Source organism: Hyaena hyaena, unplaced genomic scaffold (genome assembly GCF_003009895.1).
Source record: "Hyaena hyaena isolate Hyena2069 unplaced genomic scaffold, ASM300989v1 scaffold_753, whole genome shotgun sequence".
In the NCBI taxonomy this organism is placed as follows: Eukaryota; Metazoa; Chordata; class Mammalia; order Carnivora; family Hyaenidae; genus Hyaena; species Hyaena hyaena.
In genome coordinates, this window is record NW_024081387.1 from 716348 (window position 1) to 729668 (window position 13321).

Sequence of the window (13321 nt, forward strand, 5' to 3'; positions counted from 1 at the left end):
CATAATAAAGTGTATAAGACTGTACAAATTTTTTTATGTCATTAGATGACAGAATCACTTGAAATACATATTTTCTTTTGTAAATAAAAAATGTTAAGAAAACAACATTTGAACAGTCCTCACTTAGGAGAATTTTATGGACAAGAGCACAATCTGAAGACAATTACAGTTTCAGTCATAAATGTACTACATAAGGTGATTATCTTATAACCGGAAGGTTGCTGAAGTTTGTGATATGCTGACTTAAATATGTTAATAAAATTACAATGTTTGGTGGTAATTGTGATTAAACTCTGGGGCAGCAGCTCCTCCAAAGAATGCAGCCATAGTGTATAGCTCAGCAACCTCCTATCAGCAAAATGTGTAGACATAATCATCTTTTACCATTACAGATAACTTCTATTCCTAAAGGAAGTCATTGAGAATAGACTTTCCTGTATTTTGCTCAATCTGATAGTTAGATATCCCTTGTGCTCTACCATGTCATTTATTAAATCTTTTAACAGTCCATAAGATTAGGTACAACACGGTCTCATTGTCTGGAATGTCAGTCCTGGAAATATTTTCATCCTTGCTAATTGTATTCAAACCATATTCTTCAGTTAAGGATCTACATCTTACAGTGTGAAGAAATGGAGAATTGCTGAAGAATGATTTTAATTCTTTCTCTGTAACAACCTCTGTTGCCTGGCTTATTGACTGCAGCATTTTGTCAACATGATTAGTACAGCACAAGCATCTTTCTTTGCTTTAATAGTAGTTTGCAGTTTTGTGTACGCACCCTAATCTGCAATCATATAGGGAACTGTGTCTCAAACAGGGGGATCCTTGGCCACAAAGCCCTTTAAACTAGAAGCCAAAATCCAAACAGATGGAGTCTGTTTGCTGATATTTATGCAATAATCATTATTAAATATATCTTTAGTATTGATTGGGATCTGAGTTGTATTTATTGCTGTGTTTATATTTTTAAAAGCTTCTTCAAAATTGTCATCATCTTCTGGAGCCCTAATATCAATTTTTTTATTTTAATTTTATTTATTTATTTATTTAATCTTAAATAGTTTATTGTCAAGTTGGTTTCCATAATAGCTAATCTCATTTTTAGAATCCCTTGTCTAATCAAATCTCTGAGATTCTGTTTTCTTTATACATTTTAGATGTTCATCCATTTCTTCCACAGTTCCACTGTGCTAAGTATTTAGCTATGAACACAATCAATGGAGTGTGGCCTTTCCCTCCACCCCATATGATCCTAATAATAAGGCTATAGATGTTTTCTCAGCTCAGGAAATAGTTTATCTAGTTGTGGATCTTCTAATACATTATCTGGGTAAAATTCTAGTACTGGATGTTCTTTTATAATGATCATCCTATAGCTAACCATCCATATATATGGTACAGATTAAAAGAGAAATGTGAGAATTCCAGAAGTTTTCAGCTAAATGTAGCAATGTGCTTTCAGAGAGCCTAGTTGCAACCACAGTAGTAAATCTACAGGGAAAAGAAAGGCCCCTACTTCAAAAACTTTTCTGAACTCTCTTCCAGAAACTTCATAGATACATTGTTATTTTTTATAAGAATCCACAATTTGAGCTTGGTTTTTGCTGACACTGCTATTTTATGGGGGGGTGGGGGGATAAAAAACGTTTTCAACAGCTTCTCTGAAGATCTGACTTCCAGCAATAATGGTAAATGGATCAATACCTGGTAGCTCCAAATTTTTAAAAAAATTCAGGTCCTATGGCTATTGGATCTATTAAGTAAATATGAACAGATTCTAAAGTTTCTTGCCCACTATTACTCCACAACTTCAACTGCCTTGGCCCCAGAGAACAGCCAGTAACAGCCTGAAAAGTGCCACCATCACCTCCTGAAGGTTTTTTTGTTTGTTTGTTTTTGTTTTTTTTCTAATTAGGCTCTACATTGGGCATGGAAGTATTTTTTTTTTTAAATTACAAACCTTTCTCTTTTTTTCCAGCATTATTGAGATATAATTGACATATAATTTTGTGTTACGTGTAAGGTATACAACATAATGATTTGATACATTTAATACGTTTTAGTATACTTTAATATAGTTCAGGATGAAATTTATTTAATATGAAACAAATTTCACTGTGAACATTTTCTGTTCACATGTTGGTCATTACACTGATACAGAGTATCACATTGATATTCTTGTTTAGTCAAATCTAGGGATGAGAGGAAGTTTACAAGGGATTAAGAATAAACTACTTATCTGGAGCAAAAAACCTCACAAGTCTTGAGTTCAGATTTCTTTTAGGGCACTTTTATACTAGTAAGTGAAGACCTCAGTATAAATTATATAAATGGGCATAAACTACAAAGACTTTTCAACCTGTCATGTAGTTATTTGTCAGTTGCTCTTCTAGAGAGCTGGTGCTACAGTGTTTATTTCCAGCTCTCCAGTAGGGACACTTAGCCTCTCTTTACCTTTAAAAAATAGGGCTAAGTTCTTCTTTGATTTACAATGAGATGGTGTACTGCTGATAACATTTATAAAACAGTTTGACTCTCTCAGAAAATAATTGCCACATGATTTCAAAACCACCTAGTAGATTGTTTTCCTATCTGAAGAACAAACCCCTGAAATTAGATGATTCCTGCAGCTTTACATGGGTTTGGAATGGAGGGAGATTCTTTCCTGAAAGAAAGAATGTATGGTTCCCAAATGTGGCCTGTCTCAGAGAAATCTCGAATGATTGCATGATGTGTTTATGCATGTACACTGGGAATGTACATCTCTGAAAGATGCAGACGAAGCCCTCAAAGACAGGCTCTGATTCCTGGGAGAGCAGCTATCTTCCCTGGAAACTGTTTGGTGGCATTACTATTTATGAAATTTTCCAGATTATAAACACAGATTATAAAATGGGAGGCATTTTAGTCAACTTTGTTTACCACAGACAACCTAATTCTCAAAATCCTGTCCACTTTACCTCCACATTTTACTAGCAGGTCTAGTCTCTTCATCTTCCTCAATCTGCTTTATTTCAGACTGCCATAATCCTCTCACCTTGAATGTTGTGATGATCTCCTGTCCTTGCTTTCATTATTCTATTTCTCCCTTACATTTGTCATATTCATGGCATATGTGTTCATCTTTGATCTGGTTTCCACTCTGTCAAACCTATGCTCTGCTACTGTCACAAATAGAGTTTTTGTTCTAGTTATGCTGAAAAACAAACAGCCTTCTGAAGATATGATTTGTTTTATACTTTAGCCTTTGCATTTGGAACTTCTGTCTGAAATGCCCTTCTGTGGGAGCTGCAATATGATGTAGTGACTGGTAGTTTCCATAAGGATTGGTTGTTGGTGTAAAGATTTTAGAAGCTGGATGCTTGGGTTCAGGTCCTATATCTTCCTTTTTTACCTATATGACTTTGGGCAATGTTTTTAAACTCTTTTTCCTTAGTTCCTCATCTTGAAAATGAAGATGATGTCATCATCATCATCTAACTTAAGGGTTTTTGTGAGGCACAAAAGGTGTAATTAATGCATGAAAAGCACTTAGCACTATGTCATGAACATAGTTGACAACTGATACTATTTTTGTTGTTAATGTATTTTGGCCGATTCCAGTTTATCTCTTGTTTAAGTTCCAATTTCTTCCTCTTCTCTGATTGCTTCAAGGAAATGCTTGCTTTTTTATAATCAACTTTGAGCCCCTTTAAAAGGCTATCTTTTTCTAATTGAAGTATAGTTGGCACACAATGTTGCATTAATATTTCAGGTGTACAACATAGTGATTCCACAAGTCTTACATTTTGCTGTGCTCACCATACGTATAGCTACCATCTGTCACCATACAATGCTGTAAGAACAACACCATTGACTGTATTCCCTATACTGTATCCTTTGTCCTCATGACTTATTCATTCCATGACAGAGAGCCTGTATATCCCACTCTCCTTCACCCATTTTGCCCACCCTCCTCTGGTAACCTCTGTATTTATGGGTCTGTGTCTGCTAAACAAAACTCTCTTAAATTAAAGACATGTGGGGTTTGTTTTCAGCTTCCAGATGGTTTAACCTCCACTCAGCTCGGTCAGTTACCTTTCATAATTTTATATAATTAATTTCAATGTATATTGTCAAAATATAGTGGTAAAACATAGAGGCAAGTAATACCTCAGTTTCTGGGCCAGACTATCAAACAGAGCCACAGGATATAGACCAGTTTTATATAATTGTCTAAAACCCTGAAGTGTTGGAATATGTGTTACATAGGGAAAGGATATCTGTAGCCTACCAGCAGGATGCTGGGCATATTGAGTTCTATATCCCAGAGTGATGTTGAATTTGTACTAATATATCTACTTTATCTTCCCAGCTCTATGTAATAATGATGAAATATAATTTTTAGTGTGAAACAGTAGGTCCTATCCAAATCTAGGGTTATGTTCTGCTGACCAAGTCAGGAATTTCATGTGTATAGATACCCAACTAAATAAAAAGGGCATGCAATAAAAATTAAACTTGTGCTATCATCCATTTTACTCTATTCAGATTATTTTATTTTCTTGGTTCAGTACATGATTATGAGGGAAACTCTTCACATACCTCTCCACTCTGATTCTCTATGATGTACGGTACTCTGGTGTGTTCTCATAATGCCCTGCCCTTGCTAAACTCAGAAGATGTTTGCAATTGAGACTTGACCTTTCTTGTAACATGTCCCCTTTTCTGAATTTCCCCATTGTATAATCTTGTCTTATTTTCTTTGTTACAGTTCTCATCTTATATTTCATTTAACTGTTTATTTTTTTTTTTTGGCCTGTTTCTACTGTAAGGATATAAACTAAGGGTACAAAATGTATTCATCTCAGTTTCTTCTGTATTCCTGGAGCCAAAAATGATAATCGGCACATAATTAGCATTAAGTGTTTATTTTGGAATGATCCAAAAAGTATCTTGAGTAATAGGTTATTCAAGTCATACAATAAATAGAAAAAAAGAGGATACAAATAAAACAAACTCTTTTGGAACCAGAGCCCATTATCAATATTTTATGTATCATGACCTCATGACTCAAGGTTATTGATTTGCCCTCATCCTAATTCACGCTCTACAAGTACTAAATTTTCTAGTCAGTTTAGAACAAATTCAGCCTTCTACAGATGGGGAATTGCCAGGAGTTTTCATGTGTAAGTCAGAGTTACATTCTCTGAGTAGATTTGTGTCTGAGCAAGGAAGACATATTCTCTTTGAGCTAAGCAAATTTATAGTTCAGATTAAATAGCTCCAAACTCATAGAAGGGCAACCATCTCTTCACTGACACACTAAATTGCTATGATCCTTTGAAGTATTCTGGATTGGACTTAATTCAGCTATTGGAAAAATGACCTCAAACAAGTAGTTATTGAGCACTTTGAGTAATTTTTTGTTATTATAAGCTTAATATTTGTTTGAAGTTTATGATGTTATGAAAATAGTGAACACAAGGATAACCTGAACTACTAAAGGCTAGTGTGTAAATTCAAAATTCTGTTGACCTGATACAATGTGCAGATAACATCTGAAGAACTGAGTTCTTCCATGGATGAGTACATGCCAGTATTTATTAAGGACACACTATTTTTTAGGCATTGCTTCAGCACTGGGAAAATGTACAGTTGTTAGTACTACATTTCAAAATGAATGTTAAGGGGTGCCTGGGTGGCTCAGTTTGTTGAGCGTCTGACTTCGGCTCAGGTCATGATCTCATGGTTCGTGGGTTCCAGACCCATGTCAGGCTCTGTGCTGACAGCTAGCTCAGGGCCTGGAGGCTGCTTTGGATTCTGTGTCTCCCTCTCTTTATGCCCCTCCCCTGCTTACATTCTCTCTCTGTCTCTCTCTCTCTCTCTCTCTCTCAGAAATAAATAAAACATTAAATTTTTAAATGAATGTTAATGATTATTATATATTAATTACATTGATCAAACAATCATTCCCTGCTATACAAGAGAAGAAAACAAACACATGATTTATTTGTTGTTTTATTTTGCAAAGTATCAAGATAGCATGTTTCTGATATTCAATACATTGATTTTACTTATAATTAGCCTTACAACAACATTAGAGAAACTGCCAGTCCTTGTATGCTCCAGTTTGCTGATCTGCAAATTGATTAAGTACCAAGAGAGGCATAAATCAGAGTGTCCATATCTGTTTTTTTTTTTTTTTTTTTGGTTCAGATATCCCATTGAGTTTATTAATGCACATTTATGTTTAATGTAAAGTACTCTACTTCACCACTATACCACCCACGCAAAAGTTCTCTACTTCATAGAATACATGATTGTTGGATGACAACTTGGATGGCTGCTTAAGGACTTTTTTTATACTATTTTGTCTTACCCTCCAATTCATATTCAGTGTTCCCAAAATAATCATATATTTCTAGTTTGAACTCCAAATCTCATGGTGTTTCTTATTTCTGTTTTCCATACCCATACCTCAACAAGCAGTTACCAAATATTATCAATTTTGGAAATATATCTCAATTCCTTATTTTTTTTTCACCATTTTCACTTTGAATGCCCTAATTTCAAAGGTAGTCATACTTTGCATCCAGTGTTGTATACTCCCAATATGCTCCCACAGGAATTTTGAATTGCCTCCTTTAGAAAAGAAGTCAAAAGTTTCTTGTTAGTGTATGTCATGTATTAAAATATAAAATCTAAGCTCTTTTGCAGCAAGGCATCTAGGGCCTTTGTGATTTGCTACAATCTAACTTTGTAGTCTCATATCCTGTCATTTTCTTATAATTCCCTCAGTATATAATCTCAGCCCCACCCTCAAACTCATTCTACGCTTTTTTTTAATGTGACACATATTTTCTTTAATGTGACATATCATTCTTTCTGTCATTCCTTCCAGATTTTATCTTATTTATTTTTTTAAATGTTTGTTTATTTTTGAGAGAGAGAGACAGAGCACGAGCAGGGGAGGGACAGAGAGAGAGAGACAGAGACAGAGACACAGAATCTGAAGCAGCCTCCAGGCTCTGAGCTCTCAGCACAGAGCCTGATGCGGGGCTCGAACTCTCGAGCTGTGAAATCATGACCTGAGCCAAAGTCAGACACTTAACCGACTGAGCCACCCAGGGACCCCAGACTTTATCTCATTAGTTTCCATGTATGTCTGAGGGTGCCTGGGTGGCTCAGTCAGTTGAGTGTACGACTTCGGCTCAGGTCATAATCTCACAGTTTGTGGGTTAGAGCCCCATGGGCTCTGTGCTGACAGCTCAGAGCTTGGAGCCTGCTTCAGATTCTGTGTCTCTGTCTCTCTCTCTGCCCCTCCCCTGCTCATGCTCTGCCTCTATCTTCCTCAAAAATAAATAAAAACATTTAAAAATAATAAACTTTAAAAAAAAAAAAAAAGAATCCCCATGTATGCCTCAAGACCAAGCTCTCATTCTGCTTCCCTGATACAACTTTGTATAAACTCCATGGGGAAAGACTTCTTATGCCACTGTGTGCATAACTTAGTATAACATTGTCCATGCTTTATTATAAGGGTTTCTTCCCTTTGTTTCTCTGACTAGGCTAAAAGCTTCTTAAAGGTATACACTGAGAGTTGGTGCATTCTTGTGATTCCACAATCATATAAGAGAAGGCCTCGGCTGTATAAAACACTCAGTAACATCAAATGAACAACATAGATCCATTCTTCTTTCCCACTCTCCTTCAAATACCCACCATCTCCATGATTTCAATTTGTGATTAATTGTAATGTAATCTATTGAGAAAGAGATTACAGCTCTCACTTTTTGTAACTAACATCATCTCCTCAGCTTTATTAATGTTTCAAAGAGCAAATCTTCATGTGGGAACATTTTTACAATAGAAATATGTAAGACTAGAGCAACTCAGAAATTTAACTTTGTAACAGACATTGTTGTTTTTTAAAAAAATTAGCATTCTGAAATAAGTCATTGCAAGGAGAAAAAAAAATCTCTGTGCTAAATGTTGGAAAGAGAAAGAAAATCTGGCTTTTGGGAAGGTATTACGAATCAGGTTAACAAAAGAGTCACATTATGTGCCATAAAGATTTTATGTGCTATAAAATGTAAAGAGTAATTAAAAGTTTTTAATTGACAGACAAAATCCTAAAGGAACCCAGAGCAGTTTTGAACTCTAGTCATAACTATAAATTTACATTCTGCTCAGAGTTTCTGTGCATATATCATAAAAGATATGTCTAGTTACTAAGTTGTTTGGATATCCTGGGCATCAAGTGTTTAGATATTTGAGGCATGAAGCAATTGCTCACTCATCATCCTAGAGAATAGCTTTTGAATTTTACTCACTCATATAGAAATATGATTTTATTATCCAGTCATATACATTTCCTCTTTATCTTCCCATCAACAGAAAAAATATAAATAAAAATGCCTTCACTATTAAGGAAGGCTCTTGAAAAATGAGTTCCCATCACTGTTGGGAAGCAGTTGTCCAAGACATTTCTACATGCCTTGTGACAAGAGTTTGTTCCCAAGGATGTTAGCATAGCAAACTAGAGCTAGTTTCTCCCTCTGGGTCAGAAAGCAGATGTGTTTCTTTACCAAGATAATAAAGATACTCCCTGTTTGCCAGCCAAAGCTTCATCACATTTTTCTTGATAAAACTGAAGGTTTTCTAAGCTTAGGATCCTCCTGTGCCATAGATCTGTAGTGTGTACATTATTCACCAGGACCTGCTTCCTATCTTCCCCAAGGGACTTGGGGACAAGGGAAACTGATAGAAACAGAACTGCCTGCTGCGTGGTGGATATTAAACTGTGGAAATCTGATTAACTCACTGTTTCCTTAGTGGACATAATGCATGAATGTGTGATCAAGATCAAGGCTGATCCAGCAGGTGCAGTTGGTGCTGCTGCTTGACCACTAGACAACTCTGCTTTCCTGGCTTCATATCCTGGCACTCTCTACCTCACAGTCTATGCTGTAGTTTGCAGTTCCCCAAACACGCTGTGCTGCTTCTATGCCTTTTCCCAGTCCTTATATCCTCTCCCTCTTCCCTTCTTTCTATGAAAATAAATAAATACACATTTTAAAATATAAAATAAACAGAATTGCCTATTCTCATAAAGGCAAAATAAATTTTCTTCCACTGGCATTTGACAAGAAACCACCGATGATGTCTCCTTACTAGACACAAAGAACTTGAACTACCTACCTATCCACATGCAAGACAGATCGTCTTGTCTTCATCTGGAAGGATTTTTTTGAAAATGTTCCAATTGACAGGGATCTCTATTATGCCAGTCTGTTGAGGAGAATTGAATCAATGCTGTTTAACAGAAGTAAGTTGCACCACTCAGAGTACTTGGGGAATTATCTAGCCTAGTGTCTAAATATTTCTATTCAGTTATAACCTGGCCTATGTCCACCATTATTTAACTCATCAGTTCCTAGAGAGTATATAGTATACTAATGTTGAAAAGGAAAATGATGAATTTTATTACCCACATTTGCAAAAATGACCTGGAACTGTGTTCATATTACTTGAAGATGTTGTGCAGCGTATAATAAAAAGTATTTTGGGAATGAAATAAATAACCAGATCAAAGAACTGTGATGTACTAATTTTAATACCAAAACAATGATTTTTACTGGATTTTACTTTGCACTTAGAGAAATAGTCTTTTTGCAGACAAAGATCTGTACCATATTATGCCTTTGACTTGAAAAATTACCAATCTCTCACTTTCCAGTTTTCTTCAGCATGTCTAATTCATTCAATCTAACATGACTATAAGCACAGAAAAAATTACAGTTGCTAAACTTTCAATTCCTCAAAATCAGTCAACTTCAAAAATTGATATGTCTTCCCTGTATGTAGCATATCCTGCATTAAAGGAACATAAAGCAAAATTAAACATTAAATGGTTATGCGTCTATAGAAATGATAATATGATTTTTATTCTTTCTCTTACTGATGTTATTTGTTTTGTTGATTGTTTTGCAAATACTGAATCTCTCTTGCATCTGGGAATCAATCCCACTTGATCATGGTATATGATTTTTTTAATATATTGTTGGATTCACTTTGCCAATATTTTGTCGAGGATTTTTGCATCTGTATTCATGAGAGATATTGGTCTGTAGGTTTTGTTTTGGGTTTTTTTTTGTGGTGTCTTTGTCTGGTTTTGGTATCAGGGTGATGCTGGCTTCATAGAAAGAATGTGGAAGTATTCTTACTCTTATAATTTTTGGAAATTCTGAGAAAAATAGGTATTGTCTGTTCTCTAAAAGATCATTTCTTTTAAAGTTAACGTTTCTTTAAATGTTTGGTAAAATTTGCCTGTAAAGCTGTCTGATCCTTTGGTAAAGTACATCATCCAATTATGATAAAAATCATCTGCAAAGTAGGTTTGGAGGGAACATACTTTAACATAATAAAGGCCTTATGTGAAAAACCCACAACCAACATCATACTCAATGTTGAAAAACTAAGAGCTTTTCCTCTAAGGTCAAGAACAAGACAAGGATATCCATTATCATAACTGTTAGTCAACATAATACTACATAGTCCTACCCATAGCAATTAAACAACATAAAGAAATAAAAAGTAAAATCTGGGGCGCCTGGGTGGCTTAGTGGGTTAAGCGTCCGACTTTCGCTTAGGTCATGATCTCGCAGTTCGTGGGTTCGAGCCCCGCATCGGGCTCTGTGCTGACTGCCGGCTCAGAGCCTGGAGCCTGTTTCAGTCTGTGACTCCCTCTCTCTCTGACTTTCCCCTGCTCACGCTGTCTCTCTCTCTCTCTTCTAGAAATAAATAAAAACATTTAAAAAAAACATAAAATCTAATCCAAATTAGTAAGAAAAAAGTAAAACTTTCACTATTTATAGATAACATGATACTCTGTACAGAAAACCATAAAGTAGCCACAAAAAAACTGTAAGAACTAGTAAATGAATTCAGTAAAGTTGTGGGGTACAAAATCAATGTATAGAAATCTGTTGTATTCCTACACACTAATAATGAACCAGCAGAAAGAGAAACTAAGAAAACTATCTCATTTACAGTTGCTCCAAAAATAACAAAATATCTAGGAATAAACTTAACCAGAGGTGAAAGACCTGTACTCAGAAAACTATAAAACACTAATGAAAGAAATTCAAGATGATGGAAAGAAATTGAAAAATAATCTGTGCTCATGGATTAGAAGAACAAATATTATTAGTGTCTCTACTACTGAGAGCAGTCTACATTGTGAATGAAATCCCTATCAAAACACTTACAGCTTTTTTTTTTAACATAACCAGAACAAACAATACTAAAATTTTAATAGAACCACAAAAGATCTCATGTAGTCAAAACAATCCTGAAAAAGAGCATTTCCATATTACAATGTTGACATTCTGTATTACAACGGACTTCTGTTGCCTGATCATTACAAAATACATCCTGAGAGCCAATTACGTAACAGTTACCATTCCTGGATGTGGGAATACAGAAGAAAATAATAGCACAAGTTGTACCCTCAAAGAATTGACATTCTTATGAGTCAGACAGACCAAAAAAAATAAATTGAAAAGTTAAATGAACTGGAAAATTATAATTGTAACAAAAATAAATAAAGTTATATGATGGAAATTAAATGATGGATATTATTTGGATGGATGGATATTATTATATGATGGATAAATTAAGTGATGGATAAGGTGATGAGGAAGACATTCATAAGCAGATGCTTTCTGAGCTAAAAATCCAAATGAGGAAGATCCAGCAAATAAATTAAGTTTATATTCTTTCTCTATCAAGTTGGAATAATATCTACTTTATAAAGTTTTTATGAGAATTTTTAAAACACTCTGTAGGTAAAGTGAGTTATCAGGTGCATGAGATTAGACCAGTAACCTGACTGAGATTATGACCCAGCTTTCTTGAGATAACTCTGCTTTTGCTGCAAATATAAGTAATCACTACTTACATAATGAAACTGTTCTCATACCTTGAATGACCCTATAGTCCTTTTTAAAATACTACTTGCATAAAACATTTGAGTATGCAAAAGACAATCTACTAGGAAAAGGCAGTGTATGTTTTAAGGTTATTTGAAGACATAGTAAGAGATGGATAATTAGGAAGATGATGAGAATTGTTGGTGGGATATAGGGAAGTATAATAGATCAATGTTTTCAAACCCCTTTTCACTGTAAGGCAAATATAGGAAATGATGAAATTATTTGTAAGCCACATGTATAAAAATATTCTAATGGCAGACAAAATGTTTATGAGTTAATATCAGTAGGAAAAGAATATGCATTTTAGAGTTAACACTATACGTAAGTTCACATCCTGGTTTTATTATTAATGAGTTTTGTGTCCATTGGCAGTTTGCTCAATCCCTAATTCCTTTCTTTAGGTGATACCCAACTGACTCAAGAGTGTTAGGTGTTTGTTTATTTTTCAGTTTTATTGAAATATAATTGACAAAATTATAATATATTTGAAGTATGGTGCATAGTGATTTTATACACATAGTGAAAAGATTACCACCATTGAATTAATTAACATTTCCATCACCTCACAAGAGAGCCTTAGCTCTTAATAGTAATGTCAGAATACCCTTTCCTGTTCTTTGTGATTTATATTGTCTTTTAGAAACTTAGGACCCAAGATATATGTCAGATCCAACTATTCTGCCTTGCCTTCAGTAATAACCCTCACTCAATGGATCAAAGGCCAGTGCCAAGAATCTCGGCCTGTCTACCTTCTCAACCATTGCTCCTTGATGATTGAAATTAAATCTAGTATTCCTCCAAGTTACTTCCCTTACTTTTTAAAAACAAAATGTTGAACACATTTCAGACAGTTTCGAATATCTACAGTTAGCTGAAAAATGTTTGCAGTAGATTTAAGGATGTTTGATATTCCAACGATCATAATTATTCTTTGCCTCTAAAAAACTTTAATATACACATTATTAAATCCCTGTTCTTTTGTTAAGTGAGGGGAGCTTGTTAGTAAATATTTTCTATCAGTTCCAGAAGAGACAGGGTCTTCTTCATATATTCATCAAATATTTTATTGAGCTAGCCTCAGTGTGAGTAGGATACTATTCTAGAGTTGGAAAAACAACAGAGAAAAAGACAGTATCTAGTAAGTATGTGTATGAATGTGTATGTATTATATATTTGTAATATTATCTATATATGTTGATATAACTATGTATCTATATATATAGATATAAGTATATTTCCTGTAATATAGACATATATATTGATATAAAAATTGATATAAGTATATTGCACATAATATGTCATGATATATATAGTACATAGCATAATGTCTTTGCAAAGAT

The 13321-nt window shown here is 34.6% G+C and overlaps 1 pseudogene; it reads right to left on the reverse strand.

Moving 5' to 3' along the window:
* Positions 1 to 261: 261 nt before the first annotated feature.
* Positions 262 to 2997, reverse strand: LOC120221122 (annotated as a pseudogene).
* Positions 2998 to 13321: the final 10324 nt, after the last annotated feature.